Source organism: Dermacentor albipictus, chromosome 2, assembly GCF_038994185.2.
Source record: "Dermacentor albipictus isolate Rhodes 1998 colony chromosome 2, USDA_Dalb.pri_finalv2, whole genome shotgun sequence".
NCBI classification, from domain to species: Eukaryota; Metazoa; Arthropoda; class Arachnida; order Ixodida; family Ixodidae; genus Dermacentor; species Dermacentor albipictus.
The window spans coordinates 49192169-49204421 of NC_091822.1; the positions used below are offsets into that span (position 1 = coordinate 49192169).

Sequence of the window (12253 nt, forward strand, 5' to 3'; positions counted from 1 at the left end):
AAGAAAATATACGTATCACTTTTAGTGCTATATTACTCACAAAAGCCTCGCTTCTCGCACTCTGCGACATGCGTGTTCGATGTGCATAATTGTGCTTTCTTTTCTGTAGATTACCAACGTGCCCAGCGTTAATTGCATCGATGCACTCGACGCGCTCAAGGAAAACATCTGGTATACGCGCAATTATACGACGCACATCGCGCTGTACATTCGAAGGCATTTGGACGCTGCATTAGGAACTTTGCCAAATGGATCCAAATGCCATCACTCTCCCGTTGCGTATCAAACCATTACAGCTTTCATGGCTTTTCTCCGCTATGGCGATTGAAAGCGTCACAAAATGTCACAGAAATCACTCCATGGCCAACAAATATCAAGAAAAGCAGTAACGATTACTTTTCCTCTCTTATTTTTTCGGGTGCTGCGAAAGTCCTTGAAAGCTTCAGAATCCGCGCGTGCTCCAAGGAAGGTTAGCCGGCAAGTGTCTTTTCCTAGCTTATCTGGCAGGCAGGCCTCCCTATACGGTAGCATGTAAACAGAAACGCGATCTAGTCGTGGTCCGCAACGGCCGGAAAGTGAATAAGCCGTGCCGGCACACGCGGGCTTGGTGTCACCGAGTGGAAGATTTGTGGACGGTCGTGCCCAGTGTGTGGGTGAGTGCCAACTTTTGTTGCATAGCGTTGTATATCAGGATTAGAAAACGAAATTTTGGGGCTACTGCGTTTGGTGTGACATGCCCATGGCGGTTAAGGCAGCAGCGAACGATGAACGGTACAAGTTTTTGTATAAACTTTATGCTCATGACTACAAACACCCTCTTACAATTTTAACCTTCAACTTTGCTATACGAAAATACTGAGCCTTCTTTTGAGCCGAGCTGCTACAACTGGACAGCATTTGGAACGTTGCAAAGGGAAAAAAAAGATATCAGGAATATTTTCCACAGGGTGGGCGTCCACTGAAGTATTTATTTGATTAGAGGGAACGGCGTGACAGTTTGCATCTGCCAAAGTTCACGTCGTTAAAGAAAGGTCGCCAGCCAAGCGCACGACGTAGAATATTTATTTGTTTATTTATTTTATTTATTTATTTGCGTAGTCTCGGGACCCGATTGCCGCAAACGAAAAAAAAAAATGTATCCGCAGTATATATATTGTGGTCGACCTTTCCCGGCGCATTAATACCACTATGCCCGAAACTGAAAAGATAAAGAATGTCCTGAAAAGCATAGAGGATGACGCCTTAAGACGCTCTATCTTGACGAAAAATCCTCAAACGCTTGACAGCGTCTTTTTTTTTCAGACCTAGCTGCGTCAAATCGCACTACGAATAATTTCCATGGTGTTGGAACAATTGCAGCAACGGAATTTTCAGGGAGAAAATGTGCGGTTTAGGCTATAATTTATTTGGAAGGCTAATTGTGCTGCACCTGTATTAGCTCGATGCTTCCGCACTTTGCAGCACGCACTATGGTGCAGAACGTGTTCGTTATTTTTGCACATGTTTGGATTAGTAGCATGTTCTGCAGAGAGAGGGTGTATGAGCGGGGAAGCTTTCGTCTGGGATATAAGTAGTAGTAGTTGCATAAAACTTTATTTGTTATTTTGTAATGAACTCTCAGACGGTGGAACCCTCAGTCCAGAGCCCCATTTGCTGCTGCTATCCGACTGGCCCGGTCAATCAGGTATCGCTGGTCGTCCAAGGCTGTGCTAGAAAGAGCGCCTTCCCACTGGGATGGGGAGGCGTTGGGTATTGCAGGAAGACCGGGTGCTTTGGAGCATTGCCACGTAAAATGGTAGCAGTTTGGGTGCCCTCCACTGAAAGGACACATGTCGGGATACTGGGTAGGGTAAAAATTTCGGCAGAGAGCACGGCTGGGGAACGTATTAGTTAGGAGCTGGCGCCAAGCGGCTGCACCTGCACGGTTTAGTTTAACGTGTGGTGGAGCGAACGTTCTACGGGATGGACTGTAGTGTTGTAGTATATGCGTGTATGTAAGTGGTATCTTTTTCACCTTGTCTGGGTTGGACTGGCCTTCCATCGGCGCCCGGAGGATGGAGCCTCGGGCTCTCGTACGAACGCGCTTATGGCCCAGGTGTCCAAACTAGGTGAACTGGTGGTGTATTCTCAGAAGCGTTTGGGTGCGAGCTAGTTGGTACGGATCATTAATATTTAAAACAGCGCGAAAAAAACACGGACAAGGGAGGACACAGGACGAGCGCTGACTGCCAACAACACTTTTATTGGAGCCTGCGCAAATATATACAATTTGCAACAGGCATAGAGAGAGTGAAAGAAGGGGAGGGGAAGGCGAGTCATCATCGGTCAACTACTGCTGCGCATGCGTCAATGACACTAAACAATATAAAAGAAACCTTAACATGGTGGACACAGGCCAAACTGCTTAACTTCTAAGGAACTAACACAGGTGGCTCCTAACTGACACATTGAAAATGCCTCAAAGATTTCTCTGGCCTTCTGATTGCTGTACCTTTTCAACACACGTGTGTGGTCAAGGAGTGGAGTACAGCCACTTTTAGCACAATGAACTGCCAGATTACTGCCAGTCTTAATCTTGACACAGTGAGCATACTCGCGCAAACGTTCATTGATACAGCGTCCTGTTTGCCCTATGTAAGTGCAGCCGCAAGAGGTGGGAATAGAATACACTACATTGGTACTGCAATGTACAGGCTTGGCGACATGTTGCTTATTGCACGGTCCAGGTGTTCTCCGGCTTTCGTTTATTTTTTTTGCACATGCTTCCCAACTTGTTGGGCGCAGTGAACACGACCTTTATACCAGACCGGCCTGCGGCTTTCTTGATGCGATGGGACACACCATGTATATACGGTATCGCAACAGTCTTGGTTAAGACATCACCCGCTTCGCGCTGTTTCTTGGGGGAACGAGCCTCTTGCAATAAAACTTCCGTCAAGGATGACAGCAGTTGTTCAGGATAGCCACTTGTTTTAAGCCGCTGGACTTGATTGGAGAGGCTGCTGGACATCGAGTGGTGGCAAGAGCGAACGACCGCATTTCTAAGGGCCCCTAGGGCGATGGAGCCCTCGGGGCCCTTGTTGGCAGTCAGCGCTCGTCCTGTGTCCTCCCTGGTCCGTGTTTTTTGGCGCTGTTTTAAATATGAATGGTGGTATATATGTTAATTCTGCTGTAGCAAGTAATGAACCGTAAGAGAAATACGGTCTTTTGCATAGTTTCGACATGCTTGCTACAAATCTGTAAGAATGTATATTATCCTATCTGATGGCTGAGCGCTGATGGCGAGAGGTATAGCACATTCTTCCGCTTGCGTGCAGTTGTCGGTGTGTATTCTGGCTGATAATGCTGTTTCGCCCCTCTAGTCAGCCACCAGTACTACTTTAGCTGTAATTCCGGGGTATCAGGCAGCGTCTGTCGCCTGGTGTCGTGGTCTCTGCCGTATGCTCGCAGTAGCGCCATTACACGTGCAGCGCGCCTGACGTGCAGCGCGCTTGTTGAGGGTGCATATTCCGAGGTATGGGGGCCCCTGTAATGTTTTCTCTTATGTTTGGTGGGATTTACAGGGGCTTGCGTGGGAGAAACTGTGATGTTGGGTAGCGTAATTGTCTGGGAACGTGCCTTCCAGTCAATGTACGTTTCTGTCGTTCGATCTGATTGACTTTCCGAGCTTCGATTAATTCGGCCATGGTGTTGTGCAAAGCAAGCTGTTATAGTCTGTTTTGTTGAGGTGTAGATAGGAAGGACTGTCTCCGTTTTCATCGCTGTGCGTATGAGGATGCCTAGCTGGTTGGTTTGCTTTTGGGTGAGTCGGTGGCAAGGTGCGTGATAGGTAAAGCGGCTTACGATTAAGGCGCGAATGATGCACATGACGTGGGATTCTTTTAAGCCGTGGCGGCGGTTGGTGGCGCTACGAATCATGTGGACTACCTCAATATTTGTTTCTTCAGCAGCGTCATGGTATATGTGGCCTTTGAGTTGGCTTCGACGTGGAGTCCCAGTCACCGTAACTTGTTTGCTTTATTTACAGGTTCACTCTCGATAGTCACCGTGATGTCAGGCGGTATGTGTTGTTTTCTTTGGAGTTTTTTACTATAAATTAAATTATGGGGTTTTACGTGCCAAAACCACTTTCTCATTATGAGGCACGCCGTAGTGGAGGACTCCGGAAATTTGGACCACCTGGGGTTCTTTAACGTGCACCTAAATCTAAGTACACGGGTGTTTTCGCATTTCTCCCCCATCGAAATGGGGCCACCGAGGCCGAGATTCGATCCCGCGAGTGCTTTTTTTTTTTACTATAAGCAGTTCTGATTTTTGAGATATGCACGTAAGTCCTCCTGTTCGGCATATTGCTGGCTGAGAGCCGCTGATGCTTGTAGTGCCTCCTCTCCATCTGAGCAACCGGTGGCCCAGATGTCATCAGCATAGAGCACATGCCTAATTCCCGGCATGACATCTAGTAGCGGAGGTAGTCTGTTCCTAGATATTTTTTGAATAGCACGAGGGAACGCACAAACCCTTGTGGCGTGCCTTTTCCCGCAAGAGGGATGGAGTCCGAACGATATGTCCTATGCCTATTGTTGTAGTGCGATCTTTAAGGAACGCCCGGACGTAATTATATAATCGTTGGCCACATTTGGTCGCCGCTAGATTGCGGTGTATGAGGTCATGAGCTACGTTATCAAACGCGCCTTTGAGGTCTAATGCAAGGATGACTTTGATATGTTGCGTTCTGATATGGTCAATTATCTCTTTCTCAATTTGGAGCAGTACGTCTTGAGTGGATGGCCCCGGTCGGAAACCGAGCATTGTGTGCGGAAAAGGGCTTGCTCTTCTAGGTACGCCTGCAGCATAGCCAGGACGACGTTTTCGAATAACTTTCCTATGCATGATGTTAGCGAGATGGGCCTCGGTTTAGGGACGGCTGCTTGCCTGGTTTTGGCATCATTGTAATATCGGCGTGCCGGCATCCTTGCGGCAGTGTGCCTTCTAGCCAGTGGTATTGAAAGTAATACGAACGTTCTTTTATCTCTGTGCAAAGAAAGTGAGGCATGCAGACCTTTTTGTCTGCATGCCTGACCTTTTTTGCATAATGAATCCTTACCAACTAGCTCAACTTTCTGTCGTTCTAAGGTTCTTTTATCGATCTCACGTCGAGGTTTTTCAAAAGCCAGTGCTGTATTTCGTCTGTCTCCGGGGCGGTGTTGCGTACTATTTGGTGCAGTGCCGCTATAACTTCATGTTGTGCGACGTCTTTGTCTAATACCGAAGGCTCCGCATGCGGGTAATCTATGTAAGCTGGCGTGCGGCCTGTACCTCTGCAAGTGTCCTTTAGCTGTTCTATTATGGCCGCATCGTCCCCAGGTGTCCGTCTCACGATTTGTTGTAGGGTTTCGCTTCTCGTTGCTTTGGTTTGATTGGGGTCGATGAGATTTCTAAGCAGTACCCACATTTTCGTGGTGGTGAAGGTACCCTGCATTGAATTGCATAGGTTCGTCCAATTCTTTCGCATTAGTTCGGTTGCGTGACTTTCCGCCTTCGTTGTTAAGGCGGCTATTCATTGCCTGAGCTTGCAATTACGTTTCTGCTTTTTCCGCCTTTTTTTGCAGGCAGTGGCGAACTTCCTAAGAGTGTAAAAGGTGTCTGTCGTCTTCGGGATATTCTGGTGACGTGTCGATGATTTTCGTTGTCGCACGGAAGTCTGTCTGAATTGGTCGAATCCATTCCTGCAGAGTTTCTGGCTTCGAGTCGCTTTCGTAGGTTTCGTTGGTGCTTTGTTGCTTGCGCCGCCTTTGGAACTTGTCCCAATCAGTCATTCGTGCTTTACGTTCTTTGATTTTTGCTCGCGGTGTTATAAGGTGCGTTTCTATTATATTGTAGTCACCACCGAGGGTCCCATCAAGGTTGTGCCATCCCTGGTACCTAATGTCTTTGATCAGCGTAAAGTGCGGGCAGATGTCTCGACTGACACTGTTGCCTATCGTTGGGAGGGCTGCGCGTGTCAGAATTCTAAAGCCTAGTTGTGATATCGTCAGCGCTAAGCGTAGAACCTGCGTAATAATTGTCTCGTTACACCACGTTGGGTGTGATCCATTAAAGTCCCCTACGATATGTTACGGTTGCGTCGCTTGCTTTAGTGCGTGTGTGAAGAGTCCATTGAAACAGTCTGCCCGCTCTTTAAGGGTGCCTAGATGTTGAGTACAAAGAAGCTAGGCTCACTCCTGTCTACGGGAACGATTTCGGTGTGTACGTGCGGTCTGTGTTCGGAGCGGAGTGTATGGTTGATTGCGGCTAATCCGTTTGACACTAATGTTGCAGTTTTAATTGGCCCATTCTGGTGTTCTTTGTCCGTAGAAAGTGTTGTATCCAGTCGCTTTATGTTCAATGTATGTTTCTTGTAGTGCCGATATGTATGGTGCCTGTGTCTGTCCATGTGTTAACTGTGTAAGATTTCCACGTTTCCGGCGGAAACTGCAGCAGTTCTATTGCTCAATTTTGATGGGTTGTGCTTGCGCTACATTTTGTTGTCTAGCCATGATTTATTGTGAGCTGGCCTGAAGAGCGTGGGTGTAGATGTGTCCAGATGTCTCTTGCCTCGAGCGGGCTAACACGGCTGCGCTTGAGGGTGGCCTTGTGTGACCGTTTCAGTAACTTAGTGGCGAATTTGTTGCCTGAATTCACGGGTTATGTCATTGAACATGTGTTGCAGGGTGGCTTTGATTTCATCCTTTAGTTCCTGTCTACCCTGCGTGAAACTCTCCTTGAGTTTGTCTGTCCCGTTGCATTTTGTTGCTCAGGCGCTCTCTATTTTGTTGAAACTCGTGCTTTACCTGCTGAAATTCCTGTCGAAGAGCTATTGCCATTTCATTTACTAATGTTTGCATCTCTTGCCTAAGCGTTCGGGCTATGCCATTATTTTTTTCCTGCACCTTGGCGTTGGTAGTGAAGTTATTTGTGAGAGCTACCTCCCCTGCATGAGTACTGCGTGTGCATGTTGTAAAGGGCGGAAAGTTGGTGGTACTAGAAGAAGGAAAGGGGGAAGAGCTTGAAGGCCGCTCAGCCCAGCTCATCTTTGTTGGATTCGTTCCAGAGCACTTCGTGACCGCTTTCATCTCGATCCTCTCCAGCGTGTCGATGGTTGACTCTCATTCCGCCCCTTGGTCGTTTGCAGGTGCTTCATGCCGTTCATGTCGGGGTGTTCTTGCGCTCCGTAGGCTTTGTGATCTGGATATGGCCGTGTCCCTGGATTTATCTCGTTTCTTTGAGTGCGTTGATCTTCGGGGTGATCGGCCTCTGTCTATGTTCGTCTCCGTAGAAGCTTGCCGCGATTTTGACCCGTGAGATTGCAGCTGGCTGGTATAGTCCCAGGGTTGTTGGTGGTGGGAATGTTGTTGGCGGCATTGCTGTAGCTGACTTTACGTAGCAAGTGTGATTTATTCAAGGGCTTGCGCTGCCTGGCTGGGCAGCTTGGGTCCGTAACGGGTTGATCGTATCCACACAGCACGCACTTCGGCTGGCATTGGTGGTCCTTCGATGCATTTTCGTGTCCGCAGTTCTTGCACCGGGCGCTCTCCGGCGTGGAACAAATGTCCGCCCTGTGCCCGGTTTTGAGGAGTATGCTGCATATTTGAGATAGCGGTCGCTAGGGTCGACAGAAGTTCCCCTGTATAACAAGAAATTATTCTTGGCATCTCCAGCCCGTCGAAGGTGAAGAGAGCAGCCGTCAACTTTCCGAGCATCCATGCAAGGAGAATAGGTGCTTAAGGGCAGCGTAAATTTCCCTTTTTTTTATTTATTCATTCTTTATATACAACATACTTTACAAAATATGAAAGCATTACTGGACCCATAGCCATTGGCTAGTCCCGCGACCATAGTGAACTTAGTCTATAAAACGCAACACGCGAACACACAAAAGCAGCAGACATATTACATAATAGTAATATAAACATAGATAACTCAGACACGAAGGTAAATATAACTCACTGTTCTTTTATCCTCAACGCGCGCGAGCAACGAAACAGACATAATATTTAGCAATGACATCGACATGCACAACTTGAGCAATTGACATGTACAACTTAGACAGGAATCTAAATAGAATTAAAAAAAAATTAAGTTGGTCCGGCTGAGTTTCACTGTCAATCCCAGTGGAATGTCGGGGGCGGCCAGGTATGCGTATACTTGGTACTCCTTCCCACCCAGTTGGAGGGAAGCGATCTGTCTGATGCGTTCCGCCAGCTCCTCCTTTGCCATACTCGCCTCTTCCAGGTTCTGTTCGTTGCGTATTCCCAGTGTGAAGGTGTCAGATTGGGTTGCAGTGATGTGGGCAGCCTGACCCACCGCTCGGGCGAGGCGATGAGACTGCCAGTCGATGAAGTCGAAGCCGTCTCGTGGAGGCAAGACGGTCTTGTAATCGGAAGGTGCAAGTGGTGGGAGTCGTGGCTTTGCTTCGTGTGTCTGGTTCTGCGTGCGGTCTGGTTTGGGTTCTCCAGTCGTAATGGTCGGAAGGCTGGCGTCGCCTCCGTTGTCGTCGGCATTGTTGTTTTCACCTTATGAAGCGCCTGCAGCTGTCGATTTCCGTTTTATTGGTGGTTCGGGTGCCTTCTAGGTCCGTGTCCACCACTGCGGTTGTGTCCGAGTCCATTTTAGCCTCGCCAATGATTATCTTCCAACAGATATCTCTCGACTACAGTGGGCGGCCAGCCGCCGATGCCGTAGTAGACCTCTTGTTCGATTAGGCTTGGCTGGGCACCCTTCACCTCGGATGTTCAAGAGGCGATAGTTTAACGTAAAATCGTAACACTGATGTTTCGAGGTTATTGCTAAGAAGTTCCTTCGCAAGAATAATGGGATAGTATGATACGAATATCTCTGCTGTCTTTTGATTGCCCAGTGTACCTGCTGCACGTGCTCATGACATATGCAGATGGATGTCCAGGCGTCGTCTCTTACGTAGTGACTTCAAATCACAGACATGGCTATTATCTTACGATCAACTTCCGCACTCATATGCGATATCAGTTAATAAATGGCGCTTACACGCGTCTTAATTTTTGTCACCAATTACAAATTATCATCTGGCTATGCCAGAGCAGTGTAGAATGTTTCTTGACTGCGACTCTGCAGGCTTAAGCAGTCGCATTTACAGGCAAAATATGCTTGAGCATGTTTTGTTATATCAAGCCCACTTTCTGTTTAATTAACGTGTCGAATGCAACTTCATTAACACTACATGAGGCATCAGGATTCGTTTTAACCTTGGTTGCCGTTAGCCTTAACTACTGAAAAGATGTGATTCCACTCGAAAAAGATCGCAGTTAAATAACTCATTTCTTTCCCTGAAAAAAAGAAAACAAAGTCGCTGTGTAGCACTTCATGAAGGAAAAGCCAATGTTATTTTTCGTGTATGTACAAAACGTGTTTCGCAGGCAAAACTTGTTTAGCAGGACGATATCGCCCCATCCAAGACAAAGTATACTGAGCAGGAGGTGAAACTATGGAGGTTACTGGGTCACATTCATACGTTACTTCAAAATGTAGTGCTGATGTCATCCGTCCACGGAGAGCGAAATTGCAGACACATGGAAATAAAATGACGTCACCAGTCAATTGTTTATGGCAGGAAGCGACAAGTATGTTTTCACAATATGGGACAGTGAGTTTAACGATGTCGCACTTCCTCAAGGTTGTAAGACCTCAAGGTTGTAAGACAACCTTTGAGCTTATAAAGTAGTGTTTAGGTTCTATTTGCATCCTTAGGGTTGCGCTTTCCCTTATCCTCACGTCATATTCACTACATGGGCTGCAGTTAGACACGAAACAGAATCGAGCAAAGAACATAAATTATTTCTGATACTATCATTGGAAATACGCCTGCAAAATAAAAAATAATATAAGGTGAAGCTGCCTGAATTGCAAAGGAAACGCAGAGATGCCGTAAAAGTATAGCGCAGCATCCTTTTAAGAAATGAATCGTTAATTGGGTGTTGTCAATAATAGCCGTAGCAAGCAGCTTCCTTCGCAACGTTATCAAGGTCCACCTTGAAGCCACTGAGAAAAAAGTTTCATATGAGACGCAAAGATTTATTACAAGTGGAAGACGAGATAAATAGCTCTTCCTGGGAAATTGTTCATTTGAATTGTATTCCTAATGTACCGGACTTCCTGTGTCAGCTACATGATCATTCATTGCCTGAGCTCATCATTATTCTTAGGAAGCACTTGAATTAGGTGCAGGGAATTTACGCGCAGAAACCACGGTCTGGTTAAGTGACAGGCCGCAGTGGGGACCCCGTATGAATTTTCGCCACCTGAACGTGCGCCCGAAGCACTGTACACGGGAGTTTCTGCACACCTTTCCCGCTTCGAAAGGGAGAATTTAAGAAAGCGCTTATGAAAAGCGTCTTGAGGCATTGCTTATCGGCAAGTAATGGTAAGTTGCAGTAAACACGGCATTAAAAGAAAAGAAAAAGACGACGGGACAGACTGAACGAATGGCACTCACAATTCTCAATGTATATTCAAAGCTGCTACCCACGACAGAACATAGCACGCAATCAGCGGAGATTTCTCGGTAAACGAGAAACCCAGAAAGCACATGCGCAAAGTTAGCACGAAACTTCATGATCAAGCAGCGTATGTCCACCGTCAACAACGCACTACTGGAACTGATATGCTTGATGGCATACGACCGCCAAGATATGACTGACAAAACCCCTGTAACAGCAGCGACAACGAAACACTTGAGACCCTTAGCAGAGCGTTGCTTACCCTTAGCTTAGATTTCACGCGCTAAGGCACTGCAGGAAAACGCTGATTTTGAGTTTTGATAAGCAAATCTCCTCGAAACTCGTGTGACGTGCTATCAGTTTTGCTGCGAAACGACCCAGAAGCCTAGTGAAGCCACCGACTCACTCTGCTCAATCAGCTCTCCGTCTACACTCTTGCCACACAACCATAATCGTCATGTCTTGCTTGTGTTTCCTTCCTTAAAAACGCTGCGCTCGCTATACTTCCCTGTCGAGAATGCTCTGCCATGCTGATAATGGGCATACCTTTCGTGACCTGGAAGTGCCGGGCTCGCCGCGTTAAAGGAAGAAAATGCGGACAAGACAGGTGACGATTATAGTTGTGTGGAAAAAGGGTGTAATTTTGCTTGAGAGTGTAATCGAGCAAGGAAAGCGTACTGCGTGCCACGACCAGCATGAGCGTTGAGCACATGCACACTAGCGTTTGCGTTAACCGACCCAGTGCTAACAGCTCAAATACATCTCTGCAGCTCAAATAACGCCTCTGTGCATAGCGCGCCATAAACGCTTAGCTTAGGTTCTCAGTTATTTTAGAATGCCACCATTCGCAAAATATCGTACAAACCCGATGCGTTCGTATAGCCTGGCGTCTTCGTGGCCCATTGAGACAATCACCGCCAGCTGTTCTGTCACCGCACCTTGGACGCTGCGTTGGGTTAAAATTCGAACAGAACTTCCACCAGCGCCCCTGCAGCGTCGAAAATGTGATTCTAGTTGCGTGTGCCCGCAGAGCTCGCCCGAAAGTCTGCACATGCTTTGCATGCGCGTTGTCCAGTGGCTTCTTTTGCAATACGCCTATCAAGGCGCCCAGCCTCTGCCTCTGCCTGTATTGAATTCGATGCCCTGTACAAATATGCCGGCTGAACCAGCTGCCGCCAACAATTGATCTTTTGGAATGGTTTGAGTTTAGCAGAACCAATGAGCTCGAAGAGCTTGTTTTCTGTATCCGATTCGACTGAGGGTGCTTTATCGACGAAGAAATGTAGCCCCAGATACTTGATCGGTTGATCTATCTGAACAGGAAAGACGTCCGTCCTTGCCACAGACATCGAATCAATGTTGCAGAGAAACCCCTTTGATGTATGATTTGCCCGCCAACCGAAGTACTGAGATTTTCGAGGATTAATTTCGAGACCAACATTAGTAAGGAATTTTTCAGTCTGTTTGATCAGTGGAGAGAGTCCCTCATATGTGTCTGATACAAGAACTATGTCATCTGCAAATGCCATCGCTGACATGTAAGTGCCGTTCAGCTGAACGCCTAGTTTCAGCTTGGTCAATCTCTCTAAAAGAGGATATGGTACGCAGTTGAATAGGAAAGGTGACAGTGGGTCACCCTGTTTAATACCCCGCTGAACCGGAACCCTCTGCGAATCTGTTAACCCCCCACACCAAAATGTGGTGGAGCAGTGCTTGTACATATCCCTTAATATGTGTCGCAT

The 12253-nt window shown here is 47.2% G+C and overlaps 1 protein-coding gene across 1 annotated transcript in view; it reads left to right on the top strand.

The window, feature by feature from the left end:
• Window positions 1–524: 524 nt before the first annotated feature.
• LOC135904266 (monocarboxylate transporter 12-like) overlaps window positions 525–12253 on the top strand; it is a 62935-nt gene continuing 51206 nt past the window's right edge. The window contains exon 1 of the transcript XR_011512020.1: window positions 525–653. The gene's annotated coding sequence lies outside the window, so the exon portion shown is untranslated. The remainder of the gene's footprint in view (window positions 654–12253) is intronic.